This window comes from Pristiophorus japonicus, chromosome 2 (genome assembly GCF_044704955.1).
Source record: "Pristiophorus japonicus isolate sPriJap1 chromosome 2, sPriJap1.hap1, whole genome shotgun sequence".
In the NCBI taxonomy this organism is placed as follows: Eukaryota; Metazoa; Chordata; class Chondrichthyes; family Pristiophoridae; genus Pristiophorus; species Pristiophorus japonicus.
In genome coordinates, this window is record NC_091978.1 from 168,546,451 (window position 1) to 168,565,150 (window position 18,700).

The window sequence follows — 18,700 nt, forward strand, 5'->3', positions numbered from 1 at the left end:
GCCAACATATCATTTACCTTCCTTATTGTTTGTTGCACTGTATTTCCTGTATGAAATCTCTCTGAACAACAACATTTAATAGTTTCTCACCATTTACAAAATACTCTGTTTTTTTATTCTTCCTACCAAAATGAATAACCTCATATTTTACCACATTATACTCTATTGCCCATTCACTTAACTTGGCGGCAGTCGGGAGCAGCGTCGAGGAGGTGCGTGGAGCAGCCTATAAAAGGCACAGCAGGGAGTCCGGGGGCCAGCGTCGGCGGCAGTCGGGAGCAGCGTCGAGGAGGTGCGTGGAGCGGCCTATAAAAGGCCTACTTGTGCAGCTACAGGGAGAAGGCTAAAAAAGAAGTAGAAAGAAATCAAAAGGTGATGTCACAGCCAAGAGGGTAAGTGATTGGCTGGTGATTGGTGAGTAGTTTTTCTTTTTTCTCTTCTATATCAGTAAGTAAGTTTTAACATTGTTGTTGCCAATTTAAGTGTATATAAGGGTTAAGTCATGGCAGGAGAGCTCGGTCGGGTGTTATGCTCCTCCTGTACCATGTGGGAACTCAGGGACACTTCCGGTGTCCCTGACGATTACGTGTGCGGGAAGTGTATCCGCCTCCAGCTCCTGACAGACCGCGTTGCGGAGTTGGAGCTGAGGGTGGATTCGCTCTGGAGCATCCACGATGCTGAGAATGACGTGAGTATCACGTGTAGCGAGTTGGTCGTACCACAGGGAAAGGGTCCACAGCCAGATAGGGAATGGAAGACCAACAGGAAGAGCAGTGCAAGGAAGGTAGTGCAGGAGTCCCCTGTGGTCATCCCCCTGCAAAACAGATATACAGCTTTGGGTACTGTTGAGGGGGATGACTCATCAGGTGAGGGCAGCAGCAGCCAAGTTCATGGCACCGTGGCTGGCTCTGCTGCACAGGAGGGCAGGAAAAAGAGTGGGAGAGCAATAGTGATTGGGGATTCAATGGTGAGGGGAATAGATAGGCGTTTCTGCGGCCGCAACCGAGACCCCAGGATGGTATGTTGCCTCCCTGGTGCAAGGGTCAAGGATGTCTCGGAGCGGGTGCAGGACATTCTAAAAAGGGAGGGAGAACAGCCAGTTGTCTTGGTGCACATTGGTACCAACGACATAGGTAAAAAGAGGGATGAGGTCCTACGAAACGAATTTAAGGAGCTAGGAGCTAAATTAAAAAGTAGGACCTCAAAAGTAGTAATCTCGGGATTGCTACCAGTGCCACGTGATAGTCAGAGTAGGAATCGCAGGATAGCGCAGATGAATACGTGGCTTGAGCAGTGGTGCAACAGGGAGGGATTCAAATTCCTGGGGCATTGGAACCGGTTCTGGGGGAGGTGGGACCAGTACAAACCGGACGGTCTGCACCTGGGCAGGACCGGAACCAATGTCCTAGGGGGAGTGTTTGCTAGTGCTGTTGGGGAGGGTTTAAACTGATATGGCAGGGGGATGGGAACCAATGCAGGGAGACAGAGGGAAACAAAAAGGAGGCAAAAGCAAAAGACAGAAAGGAGATGAGGAAAAGTGGAGGGCAGAGAAACCCAAGGCAAAGAACAAAAAGGGCCACTGTACAGCAAAATTCTAAAAGGACAAAGGGTGTTAAAAGAACAAGCCTGAAGGCTTTGTGTCTTAATGCAAGGAGTATCCGCAATAAAGTGGATGAATTAACTGTGCAAATAGATGTTAACAAATATGATGTGATTGGGATTACGGAGACGTGGCTCCAGGATGATCAGGGCTGGGAACTCAACATCCAGGGGTATTCAACATTCAGGAAAGATAGAATAAAAGGAAAAGGAGGTGGGGTAGCATTGCTGGTTAAGGAACAAATTAAGGCAATAGTTCGGAAGGCCATTAGCTTGGATGATGTGGAATCTATATGGGTAGAGCTGCAGAATACCAAAGGACAAAAAACGTTAGTGGGAGTTGTGTACAGACCTCCAAACAGTAGTAGTGATGTTGGGGAGGGCATCAAACATGAAATTAGGGGTGCGTGCAATAAAGGTGCAGCAGTTATAATGGGTGACTTTAATATGCACATAGATTGGGTTAACCAAACTGGAAGCAATACGGTAGAGGAGGATTTCCTGGAGTGCATAAGGGATGGTTTTTTAGACCAATATGTCGAGGAACCAACTAGGGGGGAGGCCATCTTAGACTGGGTGTTGTGTAATGAGAGAGGATTAATTAGCAATCTCGTTGTGCGAGGCCCCTTGGGGAAGAGTGACCATAATATGGTGGAATTCTGCATTAGGATGGAGAATGAAACAGTTAATTCAGAGACCATGGTCCAGAACTTAAAGAAGGGTAACTTTGAAGGTATGAGGCGTGAATTGGCTAGGATAGATTGGCGAATGATACTGAAGGGGTTGACTGTGGATGGGCAATGGCAGACATTTAGAGACCGCATGGATGAACTACAACAATTGTACATTCCTGTCTGTCGTAAAAATAAAAAAGGGAAGGTGGTTCAACCGTGGCTATCAAGGGAAATCAGGGAAAGCATTAAAGCCAAGGAAGTGGCATACAAATTGGCCAGAAATAGCAGAGAACCCGGGGACTGGGAGAAATTTAGAACTCAGCAGAGGAGGACAAAGGGTTTGATTAGGGCAGGGAAAATGGAGTACGAGAAGAAGCTTGCAGGGAACATTAAGACGGATTGCAAAAGTTTCTATAGATATGTAAAGAGAAAAAGGTTAGTAAAGACAAACGTAGGTCCCCTGCAGTCAGAATCAGGGGAAGTCATAAGGGGGAACAAAGAAATGGTGGACCAATTGAACAAGTACTTTGGTTCGGTATTCACTGAGGAGGACACAAACAACCTTCCGGATATAAAAGGGGTTGGAGGGTCTAGTAAGGAGGAGGAACTGAGGGAAATCCTTATTAGTCGGGAAATTGTGTTGGGGAAATTGATGGGATTGAAGGCTGATAAATCCCCAGGGCCTGATGGACTGCATCCCAGAGTACTTAAGGAGGTGGCCTTGGAAATAGTGGATGCATTGACAGTCATTTTCCAACATTCCATTGACTCTGGATCAGTTCCTATGGAGTGGAGGGTAGCCAATGAAACCCCACTTTTTAAAAAAGGAGGGAGAGAGAAAACAGGGAATTACAGACCGGTCAGCCTGACATCGGTAGTGGGTAAAATGATGGAATCAATTATTAAGGATGTCATCGCAGTGCATTTGGAAAGAGGTAATATGATAGGTCCAAGTCAGCATGGATTTGTGAAAGGGAAATCATGCTTGACAAATCTTCTGGAATTTTTTGAGGATGTTTCCAGTAGAGTGGACAAGGGAGAACCAGTTGATGTGGTATATTTGGACTTTCAGAAGGCTTTCGACAAGGTCCCACACAAGAGATTAATGTGCAAAGTTAAAGCACATGGGATTGGGGGTAGTGTGCTGACATGGATTGAGAACTGGTTGTCAGACAGGAAGCAAAGAGTAGGAGTAAATGGGTACTTTTCAGAATGGCAGGCAGTGACTAGTGGGGTACCGCAAGGTTCTGTGCTGGGGCCCCAGCTGTTTACATTGTACATTAATGATTTAGACGAGGGGATTAAATGTAGTATCTCCAAATTTGCGGATGACACTAAGTTGGGTGGCAGTGTGAGCTGCAAGGAGGATTCAAGAGGCTGCAGAGCGACTTGGATAGGTTAGGTGAGTGGGCAAATGCATGGCAGATGAAGTATAATGTGGATAAATGTGAGGTTATCCACTTTGGTGGTAAAAACAGAGAGACAGACTATTATCTGAATGGTGACAGATTAGGAAAAGGGCAGGTGCAAAGAGAGCTGGGTGTCATGGTACATCAGTCATTGAAGGTTGGCATGCAGGTACAGCAGGCGGTTAAGAAAGCAAATGGCATGTTGGCCTTCATAGCGAGGGGATTTGAGTACAAGGGCAGGGAGGTGTTGCTACAATTGTACAGGGCCTTGGTGAGGCCACACCTGGAGTATTGTGTACAGTTTTGGTCTCCTAACCTGAGGAAGGACATTCTTGCTATTGAGGGAGTGCAGCGAAGGTTCACCAGACTGATTCCCGGGATGGCGGGACTGACCTATCAAGAAAGACTGGATCAACTGGGTTTGTATTCACTGGAGTTCAGAAGAATGAGAGGGGACCTCATAGAAACGTTTAAAATTATGACGGGGTTAGACAGGTTAGATGCAGGAAGAATGTTCCCAATGTTGGGGAAGTCCAGAACCAGGGGACACAGTCTAAGGATAAGGGGGAAGCCATTTAGGACCGAGATGAGGAGGAATTTCTTCACCCAGAGAGTGGTGAACCTGTGGAATTCTCTACCACAGAAAGTTGTTGAGGCCAATTCACTAAATATATTCAAAAAGGAGTTAGATGAAGTCCTTACTACTAGGGGAATCAAGGGGTATGGTGAGAAAGCAGGAATGGGGTACTGAAGTTGCATGTTCAGCCATGAACTCATTGAATGGCGGTGCAGGCTAGAAGGGCCGAATGGCCTACTCCTGAACCTATTTTCTATGTTTCTATGTTTTTTGTCTAAATCTCTTTGCAGGCTCTTTCTGTCTTCCTAACAGCTTATTTTCCTACCTAGCTATTTTTGATCAGCAAACTTGGATACATTACATAAGGTCACATAAACAAAGCCTCCCCGCCAGACTATTCCATTTACCAGTTGCCACGCCCAGACCGCCGTGGTGACGATGTGGCTCTCATCCCCAAATCACACCTTGGTCTGTCCCCTATTCCTCTGGTGCTTTTTTCTCCTTTGAGCATCTCAACTTATTCCACTCCTCTCACCTCTCATTTAAAATCCTCATTCTCTACCGCCCACCCAAGTACCATAAAAAATGTATTACCAAGATATCTTCACTGCTTTCCTCCCTCAGCCTCTGCACTGGGCGGCTTCTCATCCTCCGTGATTTCAACCTCGATTTCAATTCATCATATTCTCTTTCCTCTGAATTCACTTGTTTCCTATCCTCCATTGATCTCTCCCTCCATATAAACTCCCCAACCCATATTCACGATCGTTCTCTTGACCTTGCCATCTCTCGTGATCTCGCTGCTCCCCTTGTGTAAATCACAGATAAGGCCATAGCTGACCACCACTCTCCAACCACAACCACCTGGAAAAAACTCTCTCCAAACTCTGTTAGAACTGCACTTACGAAATTCCAACTGTCCAGCCTTTAGCCCTCCATTCATCGTGACATTTCTGCAGCTACCAAGCTGCTCAACCACACCCTCACCACCACTTTTAATACCCTAGTCCCTATTAAAACAATTACTCTCTCTCTCACCCTGGCATTTCCCCTGGTACAGACCTCATCTTTTCTCCCTTAAGTCCAAGGGACGCAGACTTGAACGGATATGACGGTCTCACACGCAGCTCTATCTCAGCATCACCTCGCTCTCCCGAACCCCTAAATTGTCAGGTTGCTTATCCGACATCCAGTTCTGAACGAGCATAAATTTTCTCCAATTAAATATTGGGAAGACCGAAACCATTGTTTTCCATCCCCACAACAAACTCCATTCCCTATTAAATAAATAATTATGAAGGATTCGTGATGCATAATTTTATTTATCCTCAAACCTGCTGTGTGATTAATGCTTTGCGCACATTCCACCCTTGATCTTAGGACAGTGGTTCTCAAACTTTTTTGATTGAAGGACCACTTTTCAAATGGAATTGTAATCCTGACAACCCTGTAAATTATACTATATATTTTAGTAATTGCAGTATGGTAAATTCACTCCTGGAATTACAAAACCATAACATCTGAATTAATGATTTAGTTTAATATAATTCAGTTGCACTGTCTTGACCAGGGGTTTTCCACTCAAATGGCACATGCATATACTGACTCCAAAGATATATAAATACTTTTCCAAATATTGGGCTTTCCTGCAATGGCTGTAACCATCCAGCACAGGCCTAGCCTTTGCCAGCCACTGCTTTATGAACATAAAAATAAAAATTTTACATACCAAAAGCTTGATTTGTTAAGTGCAGCTAATGTACCAAGAGGATGATTTGGGATTAGGAAATGGGTTTTTAATTATATAATAGATATATATGGAATTAAATTACCAGGTTCCAGTCTATATTACCACACAGCTCAGTGTGCAGATTGGGGTTTTATCCCACGAACACTAACAATGTTATAGTCTCATCCTTTCCTCCATTTCCATACGGAGTTGCTCAAGACGAGCAAACCGTTCCTCTGACGCTTCCATGTAACGGAGAAATTTCTCATCTGCGGCTTCACTATAGCGGATGAACTTCTCCATCATACAATCCATTATGTCCTCCAGCGAGTGTTTCTTCGCTTTCTTCGGCTGAGGTGTAGGTGGCACTGATGAAGGTGCACGACGCACACGGGGAGTACAGTTTCCCCCAAGACTCTTCCAACGTCTGGATCTGGTTCTCCAGGAAGTTTGCAGGCACAAATGCCACAACCACTGGAAGCTGGAATATAGGTGGCATGATAATTCTTAGATCCTCATGAAATTATCAAGATATAACGCAAGTGAAAAAATATCAAGAAAATCGAAGAGCAGAGAAGGAGGGGGGAGTGAAATCACACACACATGATGGAACTAAGGACAAATCAAAAGTGTGAAGAAAACATGGACACACAGGGAAATTTGATAACTGATTGGACACACATAAACATGTTACTGAGGAAACAGATGAAGCTTAAGTCATGGCATCTCTCCACCTCTCTCTGGCACCAATTCTCAGTGCTGGTCACTGGGCAAAGTCTTAACATCTTATCTCCTTGCCCCTCCCCCTCCAGGGTGTCCCTCCACGTGCTGTGTGTAAACATCAACCGCCGCCGCTGCCTCACACACGGGCCGGCTTTCTTTCTCTCTCACTCTCTCCATACTTCAACCAAACTCTGTGCAAACACAGAGAGTTCCCAGGTCTGATTCACTATCATTGGACGGCATCCCTTGATTGACAAGACATCTCGCCCACTGCTTGTCCCACCTCCGAATTTGATTGGTCTATTATCACATCAATCTTTTTTTCTACACATTTTTGGTGGATCCCCTGAAACCTTTTCGTGGACCTCATTTTGAGAACAATAATTAGGAGACAATAATCTAATTTCAGATTTTTTTCCCCCGATGAATCTATAGGGATGATTCCTGTAACGTCTGTAAGTTTGTAATGTTTCTGACGTAATACTATGTATGTGGACATATTGTGTACTGCAACTACAGAGTTAATAATAAAAAGAAGCAGGAGGTTCCGGAGACTTCCGAGAGCTGCTTGCCATGTTAGAAAGTTGTGTTGTGCGCTGTGCTCTGTGAATATACCACATTTGGTGGCGCGATGGGATTTTTCGGATGATTTAAAGCTGAAATTTTGTTGGTGAAGAATTCAGCCAGCTGACAGAGAGACTTTGGAAGCTTCTTTGATACTTAAGGGGTTGACAGTGGATGGGCAATGGCAGACATTTAGAGACCGCATGGATGAACTACAACAATTGTACATCCCTGTCTGGCATAAAAATAAAAAAGGGAAGGTGGCTCAACCGTGGCTATCAAGGGAAATCAGGGATAGTATTAAAGCCAAGGAAGTGGCATACAAATTGGCCAGAAATAGCAGCGAACCCGGGGACTGGGAGAAATTTAGAACTCAGCAGAGGAGGACAAAGGGTTTGATTAGGGTAGGGAAAATAGAGTACGAGAGGAAGCTTGCAGGGAACATTAAGACGGACTGAAAAAGCTTCTATAGATATGTAAAGAGAAAAAGGTTAGTAAAGACAAGAGTCCCTGCAGTCAGAATTGGGGAAGTCGTAACGGGGAACAAAGAAATGGCGGACCAATTGAACAAGTACTTTGGTTCGGTATTCACTAAGGAGGACACAAGCAACTTTCCGGATATAAAAGGGGTCAGAGGGTCTAGTAAGAAGGAGGAACTGAGGGAAATCCTTATTAGTCGGGAAATTGTGTTGGGGAAATTGATGGGATTGAAGGCCGATAAATCCCCAGGGCCTGATGGACTGCATCCCAGAGTACTTAAAGAGGTGGCTTTGGAAATAGCGGATGCATTGACAGTCATTTTCCAACATTCCATTGACTCTGGATCAGTTTCTATGGAGTGGAGGGTAGCCAATGTAACCCCACTTTTTAAGAAAGGAGGGAGAGAGAAAACAGGGAATTATAGACCGGTCAGCCTGACATCAGTAGTGGGGAAAATGTTGGAATCAATTATTAAAGATGAAATAGCAGCGCATTTGGAAAGCAGTGAAAGGATCGGTCCAAGTCAGCATGGATTTGTGAAAGGGAAATCATGCTTGACAAATCTTGTTGAATTTTTTGAGGATGATTCCAGTAGAGTGGACAAGGGAGATGTGGTGTATTTGGACTTTCAGAAGGCTTTCGACAAGGTTCCACACAAGAGATTAACATGCAAAGTTAAAGCACATGGGATTGGGGGTAGTGTGCTGACGTGGATTGAGAACTGGTTGTCAGACAGGAAGCAAAGAGTAGGAGTAAATGGGTACTTTTCAGAATGTCAGGCAGTGACTAGTGGGGTACCGCAAGGTTCTGTGCTGGGGCCCCAGCTGTTTACATTGTACATTAATGATTTAGACGAGGGGATTAAATGTAGTATCTCCAAATTTGCGGATGACACTAAGTTGGGTGGCAGTGTGAGCTGCGAGGAGGATGCTATGAGGCTGCAGAGTGACTTGGATGGGTTTGGTGAGAGGGCAAATGCATGGCAGATGAAGTATAATGTGGATAAATGTGAGGTTATCCACTTTGGTGGTAAAAACAGAGAGACAGACTATTATCTGAATGGTGACAGATTAGGAAAAGGGGAGGTGCAACGAGGTGTCATGGTACATCAGTCATTGAAGGTTGGCATGCAGGTACAGCAGGCGGTTAAGAAAGCAAATGGCATGTTGGCCTTCATAGCGAGGGGATTTGAGTACAAGGGCAGGGAGGTGTTACTACAGTTGTACAGGGCCTTAGTGGGGCCACACCTGGAGTATTGTGTACAGTTTTGGTCTCCTAACTTGAGGAAGGACATTCTTGCTATTGAGGGAGTGCAGCGAAGGTTCACCAGACTGATTCCCGGGATGGCAGGACTGACATATGAGGAAAGACTGGATCGGCTAGGCTTATGCTCACTGGAAATTAGAAGAATGAGAGGGGATCTCATAGAAACGTATAAAATTCTGATGGGTTTAGACAGGTTAGATGCAGGAAGAATGTTCCCAATGTTGGGGAAGTCCAGAACCAGGGTTCACAATCTAAGGATAAGGGGTAAGACATTTAGGACCGAGATGAGGAGAAACCTCTTCACCCAGAGAGTGGTGAACCTGTGGAATTCTCTACCACAGAAAGTTGTTGAGGCCAATTCACTAAATATATTCAAAAAGGAGTTAGATGTAGTCCTTACTACTAGGGGGATCAAGGGGTATGGCAAGAAAGCAGGAATGGGGTACTGAAGTTGCATGTTCAGCCATGAACTCATTGAATGGCGGTGCAGGCTCGAAGGGCCGAATGGCCTATTCCTGCACCTATTTTCGATGTTTCTATGTTTCTATGTTTCTCTGTCTTTGGAAAAAACTGCAAAATCTGGGTAAAAAATGAGCTCACGAGTTACTGCAGAGTTTAAAATGGCGCCATCCGCAGCAGTAATGTGATACTTTGGTGAATATAAAGGCGACCAAGAAAGGTTTAAAGCATATGTGGATTGGCTAGAAATGTATTTCATTGCAAATAACATAACCGAGAATGCAGGTCAGAACCGGGCTGTGTTGGAACGGAAGCGAGCTGCCTTCTTATTGGAAGCAATCCTGAATTGTACGAAACCCTGGTACATCTGCTTGTGTCTGATGAGCCAAACAATACAATGCTTAAAGAGATTTTAATGAAGTTGGAGCAGCACTATAACCCCAAACAATTAGAAATTGCTGAAAGCTATCGTTTCGGTATACGAAATCAAAAGACTGATGAACGTATCAGTGATTACATTGTAGCATTAAAAAAGCTATCTATTCACTGTAATTTCAGAAACATTCAAAAACAAGCATTGCGAGATCGTTTTGTTTGTGGGGTGAAAAATGACTCCATCAGAAGAAAGTTATTGACGATGGATGACTTGACTTTTGAGATCGTTTATCAGACAGTGAGGTCGATGGGCATGGCCGATCAATATTCCCGAGAATTTCATAATAATTACGGTCATCAGTCAACTGAGGTTAATCGCCTGCAGGTTCAAAGTAAAAGACGGTGGTGGCCCAAAGTCTCAGAAACTGGAAATTCTAACAGAGCGTCGAAGTCATGCTACAGATGCCTGGGACAACACATTGCTCAAAGTTGTCCATATGTGAAGGCAGAGTGTTTCTTCTGCAGAAAGACTGGGTATCTTGCGAAGGCATGCCGACTAAAGGGTAAACCAGATTTTAAAGCTATAAGTAGAAATCTCCAGAGACTACATAGCATGGAAGAACAACAACAGCACGTGGAGATGTTAGAGTTACATGTCATCAGGAGTACGAGGTTAACGGACAGCGATTTGAAAAGTATCAAAATCCATAGAAATGTTGCGGGATTCAAGATACCAATAGAAATCAACACTGGTGCATCCATGAGAGTAGTACCAGAGTCACTATACCTCGACAAATTGCATGATTTCCCATTGGAGAAATCCAAGATGGAGCTGGGAGGCTACTCGGGAGAGAATATTCCTGTGGTAGGTCGTATCACTGTACCAGTGAAATACAAGGATCAATTTCAGAACTTGCCTCTAATAGTAGTGATAGGAGACAAGCCTGCCTTACTAGGAAGAAATTGGTTGAGATCACTGAAGCTGGATTGGAGTCAGATTTTTTGTGTTGAAACGAGATTTGCATCAACGAATGATGTTATCAAGAGTAATCCGAAGGTGTTCTGTGAAATGGGCAGTCCGATTCAAGGCGAGTGTCAAGATACAGAAGGACGCTAGATTGTTTTATGACAAGCCATGTTCTGTACCTAATGCACTCGAGAAAGTTGAGCAGGAACTCAAAAGACGAGAGACTGAGAACATTATTTCTAAGATAGATCGATGTAATTGGGATACACCCATTGTTGTTGCACCTAAGTCCGATGGTAAGGTAAGATTGTGTGGTGATTATGAAGTACCTGTAAACCAGGTTCTAGAGGGTAAACATAGAAACATAGAAACATTGAAAATGGTGCAGGAGTAGACCATTCGGCCCTTCGAGACTGCACCACCATTCAATAAGATCATGGCTGATCGTTCACCTCAGTACCCCTTTCCTGCTTTCTCTCCATATCCCTTGATCCCTTTAGCTGTAAGGGCCATATCTAACTCCCTCTGGAATATATCCAATGAACTGCCATCAACAACTCTCTGTGGTAGGGAATTCCACAAGTTAACAACTCTCCGAGTGAAGAAGTTTCTCCTCATCTCAGTCCTAAATGGCTTACCCCTTATCCTTCGACTGTGTCCCCTGGTTCTGGACTTCCCCAACATCGAGAACATTTTCCTGCATCTAAACTATCCATTCCCGTCAGAATTTTATATGTTTCTATGACATCCCCTCTCAGCTTTCTAAACTCCAGTGAATACAGGCCCAGTTGATCCAGTCTCTCCTCATATGTCAGTCCTGCTATCCCTGGAATCAGTCTGGGGAATCTTCGCTGCACTCTCTCAATAGCAAGAATGTCCTTCCTCAGATTAGGGGACCAAAACTGAACACAATGTTCCAGGTGAGGCCTCACCAAGGCGCTGTACAGCTGCAGTAAGACCTCCCTGCTCCTATACTCAAATCCCCTCATTATAAAGGCCAACATACCATTTGCCTTTTTCACCGCCTGTTATACCTGCATACCAACTTTCAATCACTGATGCACCACGACACCCAGGTCTCGTTGCACCTCCCCTTTTCCTAATCTGCCGCCATTCAGATAATATTCTGCCTTCGTGTTTTTGCCCCCAAAGTGAATAATTTTACATTTTTCCACATTATACTGCATCTGCCATGCATTTGCCCACTCACCTAACTTGTCCAAGTCACCCTGCAGCCTCTTAGCATCCTCCGCCACCACCACCACCCAGCTTAGTGTCATCTGCAAACTTGGAGATATTACACTCAATTCCTTCATCTAAATCATTAATGTATATTGTAAATAGCTGGGGTCCCAGCACTGAGCCCTGCGGCACCCCACTAGTCACTGCCTGCCATTCTGAAAAGGACCCGTTTGTCCCGACTCTCTGCTTCTTGTCTGTCAATCAGTTCTCTATCCATATAAGTACATTACTCCCAATACCATGTGCTTTAATTTTGCACACCAATCTCTTGTGTGGGACCTTGGCAAAAGCCTCTTGAAAGTCCAAATACACCACATCCACTGGTTCTCCCTTGTCAACTCTACTAGTTACATCCTCAAAAAATTCCAGAAGATTTGTCAAGCATGATTTCCCTTTCATAAATCCATGCTGACTTGGACCGATCCTGTCACTGCTTTCCAAATGCGCTGCTATTTCATCTTTAATAATTGATTCCAACATTTTCCACACTAGTGATGTCAGGCTATTTATTAGCCATTTTCTCTCTCCCTCCTTCTTTAAAAAGTGGTGTTACATTAGCTACTCTCCAGTCTATAGAACTGATCCATAGTCGATAGACTGTTAGAAAATAATCAGAAATGCATCCACTATTTCGAGGGCCACTAATAGGGTACTCTGGGATGCAGATTATCATGCCCCGGGGATTTATCGGCCTTCAATCCAATCAATTTACCGAACATAATTTCCCACCTAATAAGGATTTCCTTCAGTTCTTCCTTCTCACTAGACCCTCGGTCCCCTAGTATTTCTGGAAAATTATTTGTGTCTTCCTTCGTGAAGACAGAACCAAAGTATTTGTTCAACTGGTCTGCCATTTCTTTGTTCCCCATTATAAATTCAACTGAATCTGACTGCAAGGGACCTATGTTTGTCTTCACTAATCTTTTTCTCTTCACATATCTATAGAAGCTTTTCCAGTCAGTTTTTATGTTCCCGGCAAGCTTCCTCTCATACTCTATTTTCTCTCTCCTAATTAAACCCTTTGTCCTCCTCTGCTGAATTCTAAATTTCTCTCAGTCCTCAGGTTTGCTGCTTTTTCTAGCCAATTTATATACCTCTTCCTTGGATTTAAAACTATCTTTAATTTCCCTTGTTAGCCACGGTTGAGCCACCTTCCCAGTTTCATTTTTACGCCAGACAGGGATGTACAATTGTTGAAGTTCATCCATGTGATCTTTAAATGTTTGCCATTGCCTATCCACCGTCAACCCTTGAAGTATCATTTGCCAGTCTATTCTAGCCAATTCACATCTCATACCATTGAAGTTACCTTTCCTTAAGTTCAGGACCCTAGCCTGTAAATTAGCTGTGTCACTCTCAATCTTAATAAAGAATTCTACCATATTATGGTCACTCTTCTCCAAGGGGCCTCGCATAACAAGTTTGCTAATTAGTCCTTTCTCATTACACATCACCCAGTCTAGGATGGCCAGCCCGCTAATTGGTTCCTTGACATTTTGGTCTGGAAAACCATCCCTAATACACTCCAGGAAATCCTCCTCCACCATATTGCTACCAGTTCGGTTAGCCCAATCTATATGTAGATTTATAGTCGCCCATGATAACTGCCATATTAGTTTAACTCCTCGCCAACTGCACTAGCAAACATTCCAAGGGGGAGTGTTTGCTAGTGCCATTGGAGAGGAGTTAAACTAATATGGCAGGGGGATGGGAACCTCTGCAGGGAGACAGAGGGAAATAAGATGGAGTCAGAAGCAAAAGATAGAAAGGAGAATAGTAAAAGTGGACGGTCGAGAAACCCAAGGCAAAAAACAAAAAGGGCCACATTACAGCAAAATTCTAAAGGGGCAAAGTATGTTAAAAAGACAAGCCTGAAGGCTCTGTGCCTCAATGAGAGGAGTATTCGGAATAAGGTGGACGAATTAACTGTGCCGAAAGCCGTTCACGGGTCTGATGTCATTGGCATCACGGAGACATGGCTCCAGGGTGACCAAGGCTGGGAACTCAACATCCAAGGGTATTCAGCATTTAGGAAGGATAGACAGAAAGGAAAAGGAGGCGGGGTGGCACTGCTGGTTAAAGAGGAAATTAATGCAATAGTAAGGAGGGACATTAGCCAGGATGATGTGGAAGCGGTATGGGTGGAGCTGCGAAATTCCAAAGAGCAGAAAACGCTAGTGGGAGTTGTGTACAGACACTAAACAGTAGTAGTGAGGTTGGGGACAGCATCAAACAAGAAATAAGGGATGTGTGCAATAAAGGTACAGCAGTTATCAAGGGCGACTTTAATCTACATATTGATTGGGTGAACCAAACTGGTAGCAATGCGGTGGAGGAGGATTTCCTGGAGTGTATTAGGGATGGTTTTCTGGACCAATATGTCAAGGAACCAACCTGAGAGCTGACCATCCTAGATTGGGTGATGTGTAATGAGAAGGGACTAATTAGCAATCTTGTTATGCGAGGCCCCTTGGGGAAGAGTGACCATAATATGGTAGAATTCTTCATTAAGATGGAGAGTAACACAGTTAATTTGGAAACAAGGGTCCTGAACTTAAGGAAAGGAAACTTCGACGGTATGAGGCGTGATTGGCTAGAATAGACTGGCAAAGGATACTTAAAGGGTTGACGGTGGATAAGCAATGGCAAACATTTAAAGATCACATGGATGAACTTCAGCATCCTTGTCTGGAGTAAAAATAAAATGGGGAAGGTGGCTCAACCATGGCTAACAAGGGAAATTAAGGATAGTGTAAAAGCTGAGGAAGAGGCATATAAATTGGCTAGAAAAAGCAACAAACCTGAGGGCTGGGAGAAATTTTAAATTCAACAGAGGAAGACTAAGGGTTTAATTAAGAGGGGGAAAATAGAGTATGAGAGGAAGCTTGCAGGGAAAATAAAAACTGACTGCAAAAGCTTCTATAAAATTGTGAAGAGAAAAAGATAGTGAAGGCAAACGTAGACCCCTTGCAGTCAGATTCAGGTGAATTTATAATGGGGAACAAAGAAACGGCGGACCAATTGAACAAATATTTTGGTTCTGTCTTCAAGAAGGAAGACACAAATAACCTCCAATTGTACTCGGGGACAGTAGGTCTAGTGAGAAGGAGAAACTGAAGGATATCCTTATTAGGCGGGAAATTGTGTTAGAGAAATTGATTGGATTGAAGGCCGATAAATCCCCGGGGCCTGATAGTCTGCATCCCAGAGCACTTAAGGAAGTGGCCCTAGAAATAGTGGATGCATTGGTGATCATTTTCCAACAGTTTATCGACTCTGGATCAGTTCCTATGGAGTGGAAGGTAGCTAATGTAACACCACTTTTTAAGAAAGGAGGGAGAGAGAAAACAGGGAATTATTACCCGGTTAGCCTGACATCACTAGTGGGGAAAATGTTGGAATCAATTATTAAAGATGAAATAGCAGCGCATTTGGAAAGCAGTGACAGGATCGGGCCAAGTCAGCATGGATTTATGAAAGGGAAATCATGCTTGACGAATCTTCTGGAATTTTTTCAGGATGTAACTAGCAGAGTGTACAAGGGATGTGGTGTATTTGGACTTTCAGAAGGCTTTTGACAAGGTCCCGCACAAGAGATTGGTGTGCAAAATCAAAGCCCATGGTATTGGGGGTAATGTACTGATGTGGATAGAGAACTGATTGGCAGACAGGAAGCAGGGAGTCGGGATAAACAGGTCCTTTTCAGAATGGCAGGCAGTGACTAGTGGAGTGCCGCAGGGCTCAGTGCTGGGACCCCAGCTCTTTACAATATACATCAATGATTTAGTTGAAGGAATTGAGTGTAATATCTCCAAGTTTGCAGATGACACTAAACTGGGTGGTAGTGTGAGATGTGAGGAGGACGCTAAGAGGCTGCAGGGTGACTTGGACAGGTTAGGTGAGTGGGCAAATGCATGGCAGATGCTGTATAATGTGGATAAATGTGAGGTTATCCATTTTGGTGGCAAAAACAGGAAGGCAGAATATTATCTGGATGGCGGCAGATTAGGAAAAGGGGAGGTGCAACGAGACCTGGGTGTCATGGTTCATCAGTCACTGAAAGTTGGCATGCAGGTACAGCAGGCAGTGAAGAAGGCAAATGGTATGTTGGCCTTCATAGCTAGGGGATTTGAGTATCGGAGCAGGGATGTCTTACTGCAGTTGTAGAGCGCCTTAGTGAGGCCTCACCTAGAATATTGTGTACAGTTTTGGTCTCTTAATCTGAGGAAGGACGTTCTTGCTATTGAGGGAGTGCAGCGAAGGTTCACCAGACTGATTCCAGGGATGGCTGGATTGTCATATGAGGAGAGTCTGGATCAACTGGGCCTTTATTCACTGGAGTTTAGAAGAATGAGAGGGGATCTCATAAAAACGTATAAGATTCTGACGGGACTGGACAGGTTAGATGCGGGAAGAATGTTCCCGATGTTGGGGAAGTCCAGAACCAGGGGACATCGTCTTAGGATAAGGGGTAAGCCATTTAGGACTGAGATAAGGAGAAACTTCTTTACTCAGAGAGTTGTTAACCTATGGAATTCCCTGCCGCAGAGAGTTGTTGATGCCAGTTCATTGGATATATTCAAGAGGGAGTTAGATATGGCCCTTACGGCTAAGGGGATCATGGGGTATTGCGAGAAAGCAGGAAAGGGATACTGAGGGAATGATCAGCCATCATCTTAATGAATGGCAGAGCAGGCTCGAAGGGCCGAATTGCCTACGCCTGCACCTATTTTCTATGTTTCTATGGCCCCAAATTTCCACATGATTTGCTCCTGATTTTTAGGAGCAACTGGTGTAGAACGGAGTATCTTAGAAATCGGAATTCTCCTCATTTAGTTTGCTCCAGTTCTAGTCAGGTAGAACAGTTTCACTTTGGAACAGATTTTTTTTTTCAAAAGGGGGCGTGTCCGGCCACTTACGCCTGATTTCAAAGTTTCGTGAGTGAAAACTTACTCCAAACTAACTTAGAATGGAGTAAGTGAAGATTTTTGTACGCTCGAAAAAACCTTGTCTACACTTTAGAAAATCAGGCGTAGGTTACAAATCAGGCGTAGGGAATGGTGGGGGGGGGGGGTGTTTAAAGGGAAGTTTACAAACATGAAACACTTCAGTTTTACAAATAAAGAGCCATCATCAATAATAAATGATAAATACATTAATAAATCAACCAATAAATCAATCAAAAAAAATTAATAAGAAATATATATTTTTTTAAATCAATAAATAAAACATTTTCTACTTACCGACTGCAGCACCGGGAGCCCTCCAACAGCGTGCTGGGATGCTCCCCTCAGTGTGTCTCTGTCAGTGTCTCTATCTCTCTGTCTGTCTGTGTGCCTCTCATTCTCTGTCCGTCAGTGTCTGTGTTTCTGACAGCGAGGGGAGGGGGAGGAGGGGGGTAGAGGGAGAGAGGGAGAGGGAAGGGGGAGAAGGAGGAGGGAAGGGGAGAAGGGGAGGGATGGGGGAGAAGGGGGAGGGATGGGGGAGAAGGGGGGAGGGGGGGAGAAGGTGATAAAGGGGAGAAGGGGGAGAAAGGAGATGGGGGGAAAGGAGATTGGGGGGAAAGGAGATTGGGGGAGAAGGAGATTGAGGGGGGGAGGAGATTGGGGGGGGAGAAGGAGATTGGGGGGAGAAGGAGGTTTGGGGGGTGGGGGGGAAGGAGATTGGTGGGTGTGGGGGGGAAGGAGAAGCGGGAGGGAGGCTGAACGGGCCGGGCCCGAGATTTCGGGCAGGGCACGTCCCCAGAACCAGATTTACAGGTAGGTGGCGTTGGGTCAGGTCAGGGGTTGGTGGGAGGGAGGTCGGTTCGGTTCGGGTCGGGGGGAGGGAGGGAGAGGGAGGTCAGGTCGGGGGGAGGGAGGTCAGGTCGGATCCAGTCCGGAGGCGGGGGGGGGGGAGCGGGTGTCGGGTCCGGTCCGGAGGTGGGGGGGGAGCGGGTGTCGGGTCCGGAGGCGGGGGGCAGGAAACGGGAGTCGAGTCGGGTCAGGAGGAAGCAGGAGCTGGCTGTGGGAGGAGCCTTATTCACGCAGCCCCGGTGAGGCCATTTGGCCAGGGCTAGGGGCTGCGTGCTTCAGGCCCCTCGCACACAGTTTCGGGTGCCTGGAGCTACTGCACTTGTGTGCCCACTGTAGCGCGCATGTGCAGAGCTCCCGGCACTATTTTCGGCGCAGGGTCCTAGCTCCGCCCCCTACAGCTCCTGCTGCGCTGCGCCGAGGGCCAGAGGACCTGCAGGGAGGTGGAGAATACGGAAGTTTTTTTTAGGCGCACTTTGTGGCACGAAAAACGGGCGTCCAGGTCGGGACTGCGCCGTTCTAGGCGCGGCTCGAGACTTGGGCCCCATGTTTCTATGTTTCAATGCTCTATCTTTATTGCACGCATCCCTAATTTCTTGTTTGATGCTGTCCCCAATACATTGCCGAATATAGAAGATTTGTTCACAACACTGACAGGTGGCCAGATCTTCTCAAAACTGGATCTTACGAATGCCTACTTACAGCTTGAACGAGATGAGAAGTCCAAGTCATGTTTGACTATAAATACTCATCTCGGGCTATATCAATTTAATAGGCTACCATTTGGAGTGTCTTCCGCCCCTGCCATATTCCAAGGGGTGATGAACTAGATTTTGCAAGGTAT